Raw genomic sequence first — 17,996 nt, forward strand, 5'->3', positions numbered from 1 at the left:
ATGTTTTATCAGTTCAAACCTGCAGTAAGTCAGCCACAGAGGTGCTAAATCCATCACTAATGTTGTGTTATCAAATACAAGACATCATAGCCATGGGCCATGTTTTCAGCTGCTGAGTTGGGAAGATAATTGGGGCGTTGCTCGTCCCAATACAGGAATCTAAATCTTGTCTGATGCCTTGTTAGGATGTGCTTAGACATAATTTCATGTACAACTCTCACTAAAAATGACCCAGAATATCTTCAATCCAAACAAAAGACAAAAATAGACACACAGACACAGATAATGATACACCTCAATAGAAACAAACACTGGGCTGGTGATCAGCTTAAATGGATTATGTCTGTTAACAACAACACCGGAAAACACTGTTATGATGATCAATCACATTGCACAATCATTACGTTTGAATAATGAGCAATAACGTCAGGGGTCATATTAAATGGCAAAGTTGATATTGGAGAGCAAATGTGCATGTGAAGGATCCTGCAGCAAGTACCTGCCTACCGGCTGGATCTCAATGTAAAGTGGCAAAAACAAGGTACAGACTTAAGCAGCAGGCAGAGAATAATTTCAAGCACAAAATATACAAGGCACACAAGCCACAGGAGACTAATGTAAGATAAACCAGTGAGTGCAACATTTCACCAATGCAACAGGCTGCAAAAGAGTGGATTCCAAAGCTACTTTATCTCACCGTAGAGGATTATTCTGCTGCAGGAAACATCCTCATTCATCGATCATGCATGAATGGCAGTTAATCCTTCAAAATCATACCTGAGATGGTGTTTCTGCATCACTCTGCAACACTCTTCCAATCAATTCGGGATTAATAGTTTGAATCAGCTTCAAATGTTTCCATGTTTTCCTCTGAAACAAAAGAATTGAGGTGATATTGAACAGATTGGAAGGGGTCTCAGACTGTTTTGCCAGCGACCACCATGGGGTGCTGCAACAACCCCAGCTGTTTGCTCTTTCTTTATGGCCTTCTTTCTTTCCGTGTCTTTAATTAATGTCTGCCCCGCTATTTGTAGAGAGTTCAGTTAGTAAACGCATCATAGCATTTACCATAAGATTCTGAGATCAAATTCAGGGCTGAGAAGAACCATACAGGTTGAACTATCAGTTATACAGAAAAGCACAGGGTAAGAAGTCTACGCTGCACACATTAGCAACAGTGTCCTGTGGGTACCTCTTCTTCACTCGTTGAAAGTTTAATGATTCCTGTGGGGAAATTGGGTCACTGCAGCAGCAAATAACAGGGCATAGATAAAAATAGAACAAATATAATGCACTGCAAATAATACCGCAGATAATTACAATATGGGATATAATTCAACAAGTAAAACATATTGCTGGCTTGAAAGAATTCTTGCTATGTTGATTACTGACAGATTCAGAGGTTAACGCGTTTTCAGGTGACAGATCGGTGATTTTACAGCATATATGCAATGTGTGCAAAAGGACATGTGCATAGTTAGCTGTTCACATTATCATGTAGATGGATGAAAATACGCAGAGAAATGTGTTTTGCCTGGCAGCACTGCAAATTCATGTGGGAAGTGCTGTTAATGGCTTGCGCTGCTGCTACGGAATTATTGAAAACCTGTTTGAAGCACAGCACTCTTTTGTTAATAGATGAAATACTTTTTAGCTGCTCAGCTCTGAAAGCTAAAACCATGTGAATCTCTCAGCACTCAACAATACAACCGCTGTAAATAAGGAGAAAGAGAATCCAGCGCTGTGAACAAAGGTTCATGGAGGACACACAGACTGAGGGTTCTCCAACAATATAGGCTACAAGGAGGAGCCGAATAGCTAGAATAGAATATTGTGTACTTGGTTGGACATCTGTTAATTAACTGAGTACAATATGTTCCTGTTGCCTCTATTATAATTTTTGATTGCAACACATTTGGTTAGACATTTCATATAGTTCAGTTGAATCTCCTCGTGTTCTCTCCTCAGTTTGGCTCATCATCTTCCTTTCTTCACATCTTTGCTTCTCCTCAGCCAACAGACAAGTTCAGCAAGGGGAGGCCTGTTGCCAGGCAACGGCCCAGAGTGTATGATTAAAACTTTGATTTCCAATCTATCACCTGAGAGAGCGATGTGTCTTCTTTCCTCTGACACTCTCTGCAGAGCTGCTGGGATGGACTCATGCACAGCGGATCTACTCTTGCAAAATGAATCCTTACTGTGAAATGAAACATTTTGTTCACATGGAGCCTGGCTAGCTCATCTTCGACCAACTTGACAACAGGCTACGTCTTCAGAATATCATTTCGTACTGTAAACCAACCTTGGGCCCACCTAACTGGGTTCGTTTTGGGCTACATATTCTGTCTCTTTAAGTTCAGCTTTTTCCCCTTGCTGCACTTTTAGTTTCACCCTTCAGAACTTGCTGGGGCCATGTGTCAAATTGCTGGGCCGGCCCTTTGTCCATCGTGCCATGACTGCAGATAAAGTAAAGCCGAGACATCTAGTCAGGGCAGAGACAGATAAAAGGATGTACAAGGACCTTACTCATGTCTGCGTTATTGAACGACAAGGGCCACACACTGATGGTGTGGTGTTACAACTGGGTTTCATCATTATGTTCGATGCTAATCTGTTTGAAATGCTCTCACACTATTTGAAAGAGAGATGGAGGAAGAAGAAAGAGCGTGTGGGAGTGAGTGCGAGCATTTTCAGGTTCCTAGATGATGGGCCATGTCAAGGCACTTTAACAGTTTGGCCTAAGGCAATATAGTGATTTTGACACATTTATCCCGAGCAAGACAGGAGGCATGTCTATATCAAAACTGACAGGGTGGTGTGAATGTGTGTGTTTGTGTGTGTGTGCAACATGTTCTTTAGCTATGTGTGTGCTAGCTATCCAAGACTCATCTAAATGCTCCCCCTCTGGCATCCATGGCATCCCCATAGGTAAGAAATCTAATCTCGAGGACAAAGATGATAAGATGGTGCCACACATAGGCAGGAATGATAGGAAAACTGAGATGAGAGGTTGAGCTGGGAAGAGAAAAGGAGAAAATGGAAGGTGGAATGGAAGGGAGAAAATAAATGACAGATGCTCACTGGCTTCGGGGGACAGGGTCGAAAAAAAATAGGGTGAGATTGGAGTGAGGAAAGAGACACAAGAGGACCTGACAATGGACGTCAGATACAAATACAGGAAAAGGAAAGAGGAGAGGAGATGTGCAGAGTTGTCAAAGACAAACATCTCACCTCCACCACCATATAATGTTGTACAAGTATTAGTTTACAGTCTCCTACAGAATGTTAATAATGTTTTATAATACCCCGTTAGAAAACCTGTGTTATAAAACACCTTTGACTTCTAGCATTATGCTGTATTATTACAACTATATTGTAGAGCTTTATGACCAGCTATTTGTGTTTTTTTGTTTGTGCTAAGTAAAGCGAGATGCTTGCTCTTAGTGTATCTTAAAACTTTATAAACCACTTTTTGTCTGCTTTAAGTAGTGATCCACTCAACACATTTCCCAACCCTATAATTTACTATGACAGTAAGACAATGTTCCCAAAAATGTAACTTTCTTTTAAAGTCAAAAGCTGCAATGAGAGCAGTTCCAAATACTGTGGAGCTTTTTTGTGCCACCTTAATAATTAGGCTATAATAAAGTTAAGTGATTAATTGTTATTGATTAATTAGATCAATTAAAAATACAAAGTGATTAATTAATTAATTTGATTTAATTGAAAGCTGTTCATAAAACAATTCAATAAATCAGCCAATTAATTAAATTAATCAATAATTGTGTAACGTGAGGGTTCGATAGGTGGTGGTTGGATCACTCTTAATGAGAAGAAACAGCCGGATGGAGACGGATAACTTACTTAAGCAGCGCTTTACTTTTCTCCACACTTGATCAGCTTCACAACAACAACACTTCCTTCTTCTGACTCCCATGTGACTGAACTAAGCAATCAGAAGGACTTAGACTGAGGTAAATGTGAGGAAACCACAAAGGTAGATTCAGCAGATTATTGTAACTGTTTTAAAGATGCTGATGTAAAGATTTAAACATGTAAATATGTAAATAATAACTGTGTAAACATAAATATGTAAATCGTTAACTGTGTAAACATTGTAAATATATTTTTAGTAAATTAACTCAAATATATGAATTAACTTAACTTCTAAACCATACAATTCCATTGCATAATTCTGGTGGATAGCAAGAGCTAGCGTAACTAAGGTTAACTTTAGCTTACCATCAGCAACTAGCTAGCGAGCTAGCTAGCTACTAGCACACTGAGCAAAGACAGGTTTCTCAGAAGAACCATCAATAAGATCATCTTAATTACCCTGCTGACTTACAATTGATATTATTAAGAAGGGTTTGCGAAAGTGGACCTCACTCATTATGCAAATAGGAGCTTGCAAGCTCGCTAGTAAATCGTTGGTGGTAAGCTAAAGTAAACCCCTGGCTAACAGCTAATGCTAGCTCTTACAGTTCAATGGATTTACTCCACCACTGCTGTTGAATAGGTTGGAGGAGGATTGTGATGTATAATGTTCAGGTTAGTGCTCCATCTGGTTTACCAGACCAGGCTGTTGAGGGATCCCTGTCCCTGACATTGTGCTGGCTTGCTAGCGATAGCAACATGCTATAGCCTAGCCTGACAGGGGCTGATTATCAATACGCGTTCTTGTATCCTCCATGATGCGTTTTTGTCATAATATCTAACCGCCGAAGCACGATTCCAAAACAATCGGATGCATCCGATGATGACTTGACCGACCAGAACAAATTGCAGCGGCATTGCATACAGTACAGAGCCAGTTAACTGGTGGGAAAATTAACAGCTGTGTGCCTTAATTAAATCACACGCGCGACGTGAAGCACACAGTCCATCTCAACTTGCAAGGAGGCTTCTCTGTGCTTACTTTCATGAGAAGATCGTTCTCCCCAAGAAGACTTGGGAAGAACGTTCTCCACAAGGACATGAGTATCGACTTGGCGTTCTTGGTTTTGATAATCAGCCAGGGTGTGGGGGAGAAACCAAAGACTGGCCAAAGCAGGTTTTCATTCCAACCAAATACTACATCAGGTGATTTCACTGATTAGTTCCTTCTCTGAAGGTGTGCTAATCAGTGAAAATAGCTGGAGCAGTGATTAGTTGTAATGAAAACCTGCAGACTCTCAGACCCTGATCTACACAGATTGAAGTGGATTTAACAGGTGAAATCAATTAGGGATCATAGGTTTCACCTGGATTCACCTGGTCAGTCTATGTGAAGGAAAGAGTAGATGTTCCTAATGTTTTATACACTCAGCGTTGTGTCTGAATGTGTTTGTGACATGAAATGATTGAATCGGTCATAACATTTAAGTCACATTTTGTGACAGGGAAGGAAATTTTGTGACAGTGTTCCAAAGCTACTAGACAGCAGCATTTGATTGATGGCATCTACCTACCTGTAGTAAAGTAAATGGATGAGGGGAAAATGTGTTAACTGCATTATACCAGAGAGGAAGAATTATTTAATCAGTAACAATCGTCACACATGTATTAGGTAAGCAATACATTAGGTAAGGCAAGTACAATTTTATGCATACCAAGACTTGTTTATATGTATATAGCCTATGTGTGAGTGAGTCTAGAAAGAAAGAGAGAGAGAGAGAGAGAGAGAGAGAAACTGAGTCAGAAAGAAAAAGATATCTTACCTCCCTGCCTTTTAGGTTCTCAGGGGGTTGGTTTGACTCTTTTGGTCAGTCCCTGCTTGTAGAGGTGGAAACCCACACTTCTTAAGGCCTTTGCTCAGTGCTAATGCAAGAACCGCAACGCTGTTGGAAAAGTTTCACAGAGTCGGCAGCGGCCCGCGAGAGCGAGAGCACGGCGCGGCTCGACGCTCCAGTGTTGATCCGCGTGAGGCGTCGAAAAGACACGGAACTGAATCAAGGCATCTGATGAAATCTCTGCTGTGGGTGAGCGTGTGTGTGTGTGCGTATGTCGTATTCGCGTGTGTGTTTTTTCTGTCTGTGCCTTTGTAGCTGTCACCGCCACTACTCCTAGCGCTACGCCGACCTAAGGCAACAATGTGGCAAAAATAATGATGAAATGCGCCTCTGCTTATGAGGTGTGAGTGGGGTGGGGGGTGGGGGGGTGTTCACTCGGCGCATCTAAGTAAGAGGGGACGTGAGTGGGTGTGTTGCCGGTTCATCCACTCTGGGGCTGTCTGGCGGCACAGAGTATGATTGAAGTGGCGTGATTGATAGGTTGATTTTACAAATACCTGAGAAGCCGAACAAAGCGCCACACGCAGCGGGCGCCGCACCCTCAGGGATTGGTGTTTGCGCGCGTGTTTGACGAGCCCCCTCAAAAGCAGCTGGCTGGGAGCTTTTTCATTACAGAGAGTGTAGTTGATTTCATTTTCTCCCGCACTCTGAAAGCTGTCTAAATGGAGCCACTGTATACTCATCACTTCACGGCAGCTGATAGCAGTCATAGGCGCCGCGACGACGCTTCACAAATTCGGGCACGATGCACCCGGAGAGGGCCGAGAAAATATGCATTCCAACGCTTGGAACGAATCAAACGAATCCTTTGTATCGGTGCGACTTTTCCAAGTGTTCCTAACTTTGTTATTGTCCGGAGGTATCCCAAAATGTTCGCGACGCAAGAAACAAGCGTCTGCTCCCGAGACCGGACTCGACTGCCGAGACGATCGTCATCGACATTCGTATCCGGAGACCCCGGCGTCAGAGCGGCAGAGAAAGGGGGAGAAGTAATCACCGCTCGAAGGCAGTGGGGAAATCAAACGGCTGGCTCTATCGATGTGGGTTTGGCCGTGTGAGAGGAGTGGAACTGCATTCTTCCAATTACACTCTCATTCCCCAAGTTAGAGACTTACTTAAAAATCAACTGTGAAACATGCTTTGGGTTGTAATTACACAAGAGAGAGAGAAAGAGAGAGAGAGAGAGAGAGAGTAGGGAAGCTAGTTTTGGTGCAGCGTTCCGGTCAACACTGAAGAGGTTCCTTTTAGAGGAAGAAAAAAACATATTGCCGAATTCACAGATTATCTACCAACAATCAGGGCATTGAAGTCAAACCGGCAATCGCATTACCCATAAACCCACCCCACCCCCCCAAGCTCCACAGCTGTCTGGACATATAGAAGGCCAGAGGACCACGACATCCCATTGACCAGCCACTGACCTGGAGACTGTTCTGGCTCTTTCTGCGCCTGCACCACATCACCATCGATAACCACAGCCAGCTCCTGCCCCGGGGGTAACATTGCACCACTCGCTGTGTCTTGTAACTACATTCCGCTTCTTGGACAGAGAAGCAAACCCTCACTGTGACCTCATTTTGCTTTACAAATTTATGCATGAGCACAGCATACACTACCGAAGAAACATACGCGGTGCCATAAAACATGCATGGGAGACCAAAAATCAATATTTCAATTTATTGGATAATCGCTGGGAAAAGGCCAAGTATCAGATGAAATCCCCTGCATCTCCAAAAACTCTCCAAGAAATGGCAACGGTATTTTTGTGCTCGAGTTTTGAATGTGTGCAGGGGGTTTAGAATTTGAAGTTTCATGGAACTGACACATTTATTTCAGCCTTGAACTGAAGTGATTCCACTTGGAATTACACATTGAATGACACATCACAGGAATTGACAGCAATCTAGGATAGAGAGAGTAAAAAAAAAATCAGTGATGCTCATGTTTTGTTGAAGATCAAGAAACTCAAGCTAATAAGATGCTGGCGTCATAAAAGGTTGTTTTTTTTAAAGTCCAGAGGCCAACATTATTTTGTACATGAAAGCTGATATCTCTCGTTACCTTTCTGTCTCCCTCTCTTTTCATTACAATAACAGAAAAGAAGGGTTAGCTACAGGGATTTCTGGCAAAATACCTTGGATCAGCTGAATTTAATTAGAAATGTATTTAATATCCCCTAATCTCCATAAATAAGTACATGTTTTATGGATGCCTTATTCATAATTTATCTCCCCACCAACTCCAGAGGGGAGGGGAGTAAGTGCTGAGCAATCCCCGTCAAGAATTAACAATGGGCTCATCTGATCACGTTATTGACCCTGCCCAAAGCTGATTACTTCCCCCGGACGCTCGATGCCTACTTTCAATTAAGTCCAGCAATTACCTCCCATCATATTGTATTGGCGTATTGTGCGAACAACATGAAAAGTGAATTAGCGCTGAAATGATTGGGTCACAGGATCAAATTAGTAGAGGGAAACAAAAGCAGGTAGCTAATGCTATTATGGAATTTCCAGCAGCTCTAGGTATCAAGTAGATTAAAGCCCTCTCAGCGTGCATTCATGCCAAGCTTTTCCTCTTATCTTTTGAATTTTAGTTGCAAAGTGCAACATAGCAGAGCTTTTACTGTAACGGTTGAAAAATGAAAAAAAAAATCACATCACCCTGCTTTTAGCATCTAGGGATAATTATATTAAAATTGTGCTGGCAATAACATAGATGCATTTGAATCTTTGCTATATTGCTGACCTCTTAACTTACTATGATATCGTTCGAAATATGAAAAATCCTCAGGCAGTTATTATCTAGCATCTACATAACCGAGACACACTGTAGGCTACATGCCATCTTTTCTGGGAATGTCATCAACATGAATATTCTCGAACACTGAACATTTCAAAGATTGTCGTAGCAGAAATGAGGATTTTAATTAACAGTGCCGCTGAAACATCGATACCTTTGACCACTTTCCCACCGCCCTAGTTGGCTTCATTTGGAGGCACCGGGGAATGCAGCCTGTCAGTGCCATGAAGCGATGTGTGGCATGTGTGTCTGATGAATACTAAACACTCGGCCGTTGTTTACCACCTCCTATGTGGGAAAGAACACCACGGATTATCAGCTTTGTGCTATCATCGAAATAAAGTCAAATTGATGCAAAGGTAGGAAGATAGATAGATAGACAGATAGATAGATAGATGTTACGGCCGTGGCCGTACCCCCAGAAGATTCCCTAGTCTTTCCCCTTCCCTGTGTTCCCAGTGCTCCCTTGTCTCTCTCTCTGTCTATGTTTTGTTTGTGTGTGTATTGGCGTGGGTGTGGTCTCCCTTCCTCGTTCTCCTGGCTCCCGGCTCTGCTCATCCTGCACACCTGTCTGCAATCGGCTCATCACCTCTCCCAGTCTGCTCACCTGCCTCTCATCAGCTCATCTGCCTGCAGTATATCTACCCCTTTGAGAGACCCCTTCTTCGCCAGATTGTTGTTTCAACCTCAGTCGTGGTTACGCTTCAAGGCCAAATCTAGTTTAAACTCCCAGTGACTTTGTTTTGTTTGTGTTTCCTGTGACTAACCAGCCTCTCCTGTGTCCCAGGATCCTCACCCGCCTGCCTGTCTCCCTGCTTGTCTCCCTGCCTGCCTGCAAGCCACCTCCTAGCCTCCAAGCTCCCCCTGCCTGCCACGCTTCCCCTCGTCCCACGCTCACGCTCAAGCCCCGCTCCTTCTTACCATCACTTTCCCCTGCTGCCACCGGATTCCCGTTCCCTGCCATCAGCCCCTCATCCAGATCCTCCTTTACAATGAAACCTTTTTTCTTATCAACACCACTCTGTCCGTGTCCGTGCGTTTGGGTCCCACCTGTGTTCCGTAACAATAGATAGATCATAAATTGATTTTGCATTTAGCACCGCACCTTACCCATAAAAATATAAAAAGGCTACAAAACTGCCAGAAATATCAGCCACTTGAGATAGCATTATTAAAATGAGGGGGCAGAGTGCCTTCTGTCACTATGGCAACATGGGCTTTGGCATCTGTTTATTTGCAGAGGTATTTTTCAATCTGGCAGTGAAGTGGGGCGTACCGGTTTCTAGTGGCGCCTCTTGTCGAGTGCTTATTACCTGGTTGAATGAACAGGCCCTCACGGTGTCAGAGATGTCACAGAGAGCGAAGCCTGCTGGGTCAGGGCATTGTGTGTCAGCGGCGAACCCGCTCAACAGCTTCCCGCCAGCGAGGAAAAAGCCTCTCGGTCGAAAATTAACAAATCGGAATTAGGCCGAGAATATAATGACAGGGGTAATGACATTCTGATCTTGGTCGCTCATTTGATTTTGCATAGAACATGACAAGGACAGTCAACAACAACTGTAAACAACATGTTTATGCATTGAGGCAACACATTATGTAACAATAGGACTGTGAAGGCATTTAGGGGGCAGAGTTATAGCCCATTTACTCCTGTCTACTTTTTTACATTCCCTCTAATCATTTTGTAATGCATGTTGTATGTATGTTTTTTTAACATTTACTCATTTTTTGTTGTTTATAAAATATAAACTATAACATATAAACTCAAACCTATCTTGAAATTTACTGTTGTCCCGGCTAATAAAGACTAAGGCTAATAAAAAAAAAGGCATTGAAAGGATTGATTTGTAAGGTGACATGTTTTTGAAGGATTATTTCATGGAGACTTCCATTTCCTCCTGTGGCTGTCAGGCGATTGACAGTAAGCAGAGCGTAACACGATGCAAAACACTTAACTTGTGCACAGTGAAATAACGATACTTGGACAACACCAAATTAAGGCATCATACTTGCTGTGATGGATTATCCAACTCAGGCAATTTTCAAGTCTGTGGGAGTTGTTTTTCATATTGTATAAAAAGGAATGGCAGCAAATGGCTTCTTGTGAAGGTAGGAAAATGATCCATGGTCCAGGTTGAAAATGTTAATGAAAGGAGTCTTAAAGCATAATAAAAGTTATGCTGTAACACTCCATTTAATCAAGACTCTATCTCTGCGTGTGCCTAACAATGTCTTCCATTGTCATTTATAGAAAATGCAACAAAAAAAGACAACATAGCAACGTTCAGCTACATGTAAATCTGCAAAAGTGAGCTGTGAGCACAACGCATCTCGTGTGAACTGAGCGAAATAAAAACATCTCACTCACTTGTCTCATCCACGGCTCCCGTATCCACCGATTCGACATTAATTACCCCGGTAATTATACAAATGTGCTAATGAATCAGTTTGACAGTCACACACGATGCGGCTGCTTACTTTGAGTTGACCGAATAGGGTGAGAGGAAGAGTGAGTGAGAGGACGAGAGAGAGAGAGATGACTGTAAGCCTGCTTCCATGTTTGTGCATCTCCCCATGATGAGCCTCGGGTATTATTATCCCATCATGACACAGAGTGCTGACAGTTCCCTATTAGTTATTGCCTCATTGTTAGGAGCCAAAGATGCTGGTAATTGGAGTTTCAGTGTTGACTGTTATCATGGCGGTAAGTTTTTTTTATTTTTTATTCATTGAAGATAATGAGAAGTTTTCTCTCTCATTCTCAGACTCCCACAAGCGCATTATCATTATTTTCCCTCTGCTTTCTTTATTCATTAAATCAATGCATTATTCGGAACAAAGGAGGACTGTGAGGGGATTATTGTTTGCCATTTTTTAAGTTTGCACCTCTAGTGGGCTAATGATCGAAAGCAAACACAGAGACGTGCCTCGCTGAGAAATGCATTTAGATCAGTTTAAAAAAAAAAAAAAAAGTTGACTAAACTAACCGGATAAAAAAAGTTAAAGGATTACTTCATATTTAAGTCGATTATACCTCCATGTTCTTATAGGGTCATGACAACCACATGAGTCCCGGCTTAAAGAGGCTTGGCCCCAAGAAATGCAAGCAGGGACAGGGCTCACTGATATTTACTCTTAATTACATTGAATGTGATACTGTATAGCCTTCCCATGGCGCTCCCACTGTAAGTAAGCCGGACCCCTGCCGACAAATTCAACTGACAGAGCAAATATATACTTCCTCTCATCAGTCAATCCCTTCATCCTTGGTCCACAGTCTCCTGGGAGAGCAGAGCGGGGATTTTGCCTGATATTAGCCAAGGCCTAGGCCAGCACACAGGGGGGATTTGAGAGGGTAAACCTCTTGCTTTGATGTCTGCTCGAATATCCCCGCTTGACACAGTAAAACAAGGGATGGGAGGAAATTGAGTGGACTGATCCAAAAGAGATGCTCCTCCTTGACCTTGCCTTCAACAAACACAGCAGAAGTGATTAAACAAAGGGACAAAAGGGGCTCTGGCAGTCATCGGCTCCAAATAAATGAAGGGACACAGAGATCATTTCTCCAATTTGTTGTTCTCCCTGTTAAAAAAAAAGGCATTATCCACGGTATCTGTATTAAGAGCAAGAATGCAGTTGTCAACCAAGACATTCATATTTAATTTGTTTATTGAAGCACAATATAATAACACGTCCATTTTTTTTCTCCAATTGTCACTTATTAGCCCGCTAAAGCCATAATGACTCAATCTTTAAATTACCCAGCGCCACACACAGACGCCCTCAGAGAATTTCACGTAAACAGTTTATATAAATTGAGACGGGGACTTGCTTAGTCCCAAATCGTCTTTGCGAGGAATTGCACACTCCAGTCATGTTTTGCGGTGTGGCATAATAAGCGGCTCTTATTAAAAGAGGCAACAAAGGGAACATGGCTGCCGGACACCTGTGTAATTGGAGGAAGCCGTCATCCCCGGCAGGACGGCGAGGCGCGCGGCTGTCAGTGCGATGTGTCGGACTCTCCGCGGTGATAAACGTGACGGAGCGAACTGTCGCCTCGCATTTCCACGCTCACGAGGAAACTCTCCGGACCGCTGAGACGCTTTCCTCTCCGATAGTCTCTTCCTCAGAACTCCTCCCATCGATATTAAAAAGGCCTGAGGGAGACATTTGGGCGGCGCGCAATAAGAGAAAAGCAGTAAAGCTGAAGTTGACGTTTGCCATTATGGAGCGATGAATACCGGCTGGTATAATATGAGTGAGTCAGATTTTAGTTAGGCGGAACAAGCGTTCTGTTGCGCGGACTCATGGGAGCAATGGTAACTGCCAACTGATCAGAGAACTTAACAAAATTCACAGAAGTAATGATGCACATAAAGAGAATTATCATAGAGTGGGAGCAACAAGCGACTCATAAGACATTTTAATTCCCAGCCCAGAAACCCAAGAGTGGATCCTCACTACGGCACTCCACTTGATCTTACAAATGACCTTAGATGAGGATAGACCATTAAACGGCGCATTCGAGCAAAATCTGATTTTAATCTGATGAGGAAGCAATCTGAGAGACGGGGGGGGGGGGGGCCGGACTCCACAAAATGGCAGCGCGTATGATTTATCTGCCTGGAAAATGAAATCGATGGCTTTCCTTTTTGATCTGCCTCTTCAGACGGTGATGAAGTAGAGCAGGTGCCGGGTCAATACTCCGGTTTGACTCGGGACGTGCACCCAAACATACAAACACCGCGGCCCCCTGTACCATTTTTTTCAAAGTCCGGTCCCGGGGACGGAGGGCTAACCGGCTGCTGCGGCGGTACACTCTCCCTGGTCGCGGGCACTTGACATGGTTTGATTAATCGCCGTGGAAACCAGGTAGGGAACAGGAGTGACTAATGACCCATGTATGGCTGTTGATTTAATCAATCAAGAAAAGGTTTTAACCTTGCCAATACTTGGGTGAGACACACCCACGCGCTCTCTCTCTCTCTCTCTCTCTCTCTCACTCACACACTCACAGACACACACACACACACACAGTTGAACCAACAGTGGAAGTGATTAATACACACTGCTGGCTGAGTGTAAGACTCTATTGGCATGGTCCATAGTGAATAATAGTCCCAGCACAGGTTTTTCATACAGCTTTTCTCACATCGCCATGGCAGCAAAACCATCTCAAATTCAGCCTATTTTCACTGCAGACATCTATTTGTATTCAAGCAAATTGCTAATAGAGGTGAAGAACACACTGCTATTGTCTGTTCACAAGGTGTTCCGGCTGATGTTCTGAGGATGTGGAGAACAGATACGGTGGAGGCGGGGGGGGGGGGGGGACCACATTGTAGACTGTTCCAGCAGTAATCTCAAACTTGAATTTTTTGCTTGTTTGGAAAGTACAGAGGTGTAACAAAACAGCAGGTCACAAAATAATTGATCTTCTTTTTTTTTTTCAGTTGAGGTTCTCATTTATTCGCTGGGGAGAATATCGACCGCTTCACATGGTGTTTCACATTATCTGGAAAAGTGTTATGGTTGATGACATTAGGCATTTTCTCAACAATCCACAGTTATCTTCGACTATTGAAATGATTACATGCTATTCATTTGCACTCCAACAAGTGAAAGGGTCTGAAAGGCATTTTCTGCAGCCATTTATGAACTTTGCTGCAGTGAAAAGGAAGACTGAGAAGACTGAGTGCAGCTCTAGTGACATGTTATATTGACAGGCAGCTGTATTTGTTTGTTTAAGTGACGTTGAAGCAAAAAAATACAATACATAAAAAAATGTAATATAGCAAGTTAACAATTGTGTTGTTATGGTTAAGATTTTTAGATTAAAGATGCATTAAGAAAGATTTTTGGTGTCTGTGGGGGTTTGATAGCGATCAATAGCAGTGACTCAGTGATTACTTGGCCAGGTGCTGCGATTTCTGGCTTTCAAAACTCACTTTCTGGCTGAGCACTTCATTATGGAAACAACCCCTCCCCCCATCGCATTTTCAACTGCTCAACAATGGAGGACAGTAGTACAAGTGAGCGGCATCACAACATATTTTATTGTGAAGCCCAAAAAGCAAAAGACAAAGCATTATTGTTTTGCATCGTGATATATCACCTCATCACTAAACGTTTCTGTTGGATCTCTGCTCTAATTAGCTAGCCTACTCTTTTGTGAAAATGTGGCTTTTATATTTCTGTCCATTACAGGCTACCGTACGATGCACCAGAGACCTGTTGATGGGAAAATATCAAATCCAAGAATACCAAATTGATACTTGTGTCCTTCCCAAGTTGTCTTGGAGAGAACAAACTTCTCATGAAAGTAAGCTCAGAGAAGCATCTCTACAGTTTGAGATGGGTTAGGGCTAGCACAGCTATTCATTTTCCCATCTGTTTCAACTGGCTCTGTGCTATAGATTATAGTGCTGTTTGGGCATGATAGATCATTCTCACAATGAATTTCCCCATTCACTCATCGAGCAATACACCATCTGATGCATCCTTAGTTGGCAAGTACACTTACTGGATCTTTATGATAGAGATATTATGTCACATGCGTCATGAAGGACACAAGATACACACAAGAATGCAAATTGAGATAGGAGCCATGTTGCTGTAATTCCTTGATCACCAATAGACGATTAAACCATAAATTACTTAATGGCCCTTTAAAAATAAAAGTTTTTAGTTGTCTTTAAATGAACCTGATTACTGCAATTCAAATTTTCATTCGTGATCAAAACTATTCAGTGATGATTCAAGATTGTCTGTCCAGATCAGATTTTGTTTGAGTGGTTTAAGTTATTGCTGTTCCAAAAATCCTTCAATTTTTCAAAGGCAGTAGCTGTAGTTAACGCATCAAAACTAGACATGGTCTTGTACCTCTCCCTAGACAACTGTGCACATTTCCCAAGGTAAATCTGATACATTTCCCAGTCAATGTGAGTGGAAAGCGTTAGTCAAAGCAGCGCTAAGCTCTCTCACCCTTCTGGCTGCATATCTGTAACACAATGATTGCACATTGTGTGTACTGTCCCAAGGCTACAGCTCTGCACCTCAGGGTCTTTTGATTAATTTAACCAGATTAAGATATCGACCGAAAGGTACGCAAGCATGTTCTGAGCGTCCACATCTTTTTACACATGGATGGAAACGAGGTGCGCAGGGTAATGCCTACACAGCTCATTTAACTCATCCCATATGATTCACTTTTCATGGATTTTTTTCAAAACTACTACTGTGTCTCAGGGATAATGTATATACATATGTTAAGGTAAATGTGCACATTTGCCAGTAAATGTACAAATTTACCACAGAATAAGCAAAAATGTAAGCGATTGACTGAAAAGGGAATCATATGGGACCTTTTAAAAAAAGATACTGAAGCACATTCAACTCATAAAATTGAAGTGTTTTTTTCACCTGACTGTAAATCTGTCATTCATACTAAATTTATTTAAAAATAAAGCATCTTGAGAAGTGTTTCGAGGCAGCAGGCATTGAAGGGTGTTGTTCCCAAAGTTCAAATTAAATTGAGCAGAGCCTGCTAGTATTGAAAAGTCAACATCCTTACAAATAAACAGTGAATTCCACCATAATCTTAATCGCTCCCTTACATTTCACTTTTGGACACAACTTTTGGACGTACATTGGGAGAGGAAAATAATAATATCGCACTAATATTTATGTGTTGTCAAAGCAATATTACAATAAACAATTAATCTGTATTAACACATGCATTCATGCGACTCTCATATTACTGAAAATAAATACCCAGAGGCAAATTAGTTTTTATATTTTATTCCAAAACCTTCAAAATAAGTTTCAAGTTCAAGAAAGTAGAATAAGCTTAGACACAATGCAAAGCATCATATACAGACGGATAAAATACATTTTATATATTGCAGACAAGCCATGGTGGGTCTTACATATGTACAGTATGTATGTAAACTTTTATGTACAATCTTTTTTACATTTACAAAAAAGCTTTGTTTCTATTTTTATCTTTGTATATATATATTTATATATATATAGATATTTTTTGTATACTCCCCACTAGCATTTGTACTACAATAATGAAAAAGAAAAACATTTACATATATGTCAATCCATTTTTCTCCTCTTTTTATATTACAAATGTATTTTCATAAAAATATATCTCTGTACAAAAAAAGTTTTTTGTTCGTTAACATATTCTCTTTCCTCAGAGACTTACTTTTTCCGGTTTGCTCTCTCTACACTTTTGCAGTCAAGTCCACGTTTGTCTGCTTCGTTCCAAGTTACCCTTTTGGTGTACAGCAACACAGTTCCAATGCATCTTTTGCCTTTTATTGTTTTTGATTTTTTAGTTTTTTTTTAGTTTTGTTTTTCTAGAGTGTTTGTTGAGGCTTTCAAGGGCCGCGGTGCTCTCGCTCAGGCGCTAAGGGTTGAGTTGTTATGAGTTTGGCTCTCGTTTCAGAGGCTTGTTGGAGATATCTACTGGACTGGCATGAAATAATGTCAAGAAAGAAAAAAAGGAACAAAAACAAACATGGACCCTAACATAATGATTTTGTTACATGACAAAAATACAGGAATGTAAAGTCTTATATAATCTGTAATAAACACTCTCTATTTTTTTTTTTTTTTTTTTTTTGCGATATAATACTCTAGATAAACTGGACATTCTCTTTTCATTCCAAGGATAACACATTGGCAAAAATTGACATCTGAAAAAATTCTACTGCAAACAAACAAGAGGAGCAGTTGTGGGATACAGATAGGGCATACAGTGTTGTACAGATAAACTGCGATGCACTCAATGAAATGAAATACATTCAATAATTGTTCAACAACCATTCCAGTGGTTTGATCGCAAATCACTCAGTCTATTCTTATCCCCGATCATGGAATAAAATTCACTTGAGCTCCAAAGATTTTCAAAACGCAGCCCCCCCCTCATGCTTGAGACCACTGGACATACTGAAATGGGCTGAGTAGTGATGGCAAATTGCATGGAATGGACCTGAAAACAGATCTCAAACACAGCGGTTAAGTGTGGCTCTGTCATAGCTGTCAATATGCAGTGACAATGGAAGATGGGAGATTACAGCTGAGACTTGATGGAGAATGTGGCGTACGGCGAGACTGATGGACGGCTTCATTTTTCAATAAGTGGCTGGTGTGGCATTCATCGCGTACGGCCTCTGCTGAGAGGCAAGAGCTCTAGCTGCAGGGGTCCGGGAGTAAAACGGGGAAGGCTTTGGGCCCGGTCTCCGACTGTCAGAAACTTCGCTAAACTCTTTGGGGACTCAAAGGCCATAGCCACGGTCTGTTTCATTATGGAGGAGATGGTGAGCAGGAGGGAACTCAGAGCTGTGTCTAGCTGATAACGAAAATGAACCTGGAATGAACAGAGTTTCTGTCTTAAAATATGCAAAGAGA

Source organism: Centroberyx affinis, unplaced genomic scaffold (assembly GCF_046629955.1).
Source record: "Centroberyx affinis isolate AG114_WGS23_722 - 3 ecotype Tasmania unplaced genomic scaffold, CSIRO-AGI_Caff_v1 ptg000299l_1, whole genome shotgun sequence".
Taxonomy (NCBI): Eukaryota; Metazoa; Chordata; class Actinopteri; order Beryciformes; family Berycidae; genus Centroberyx; species Centroberyx affinis.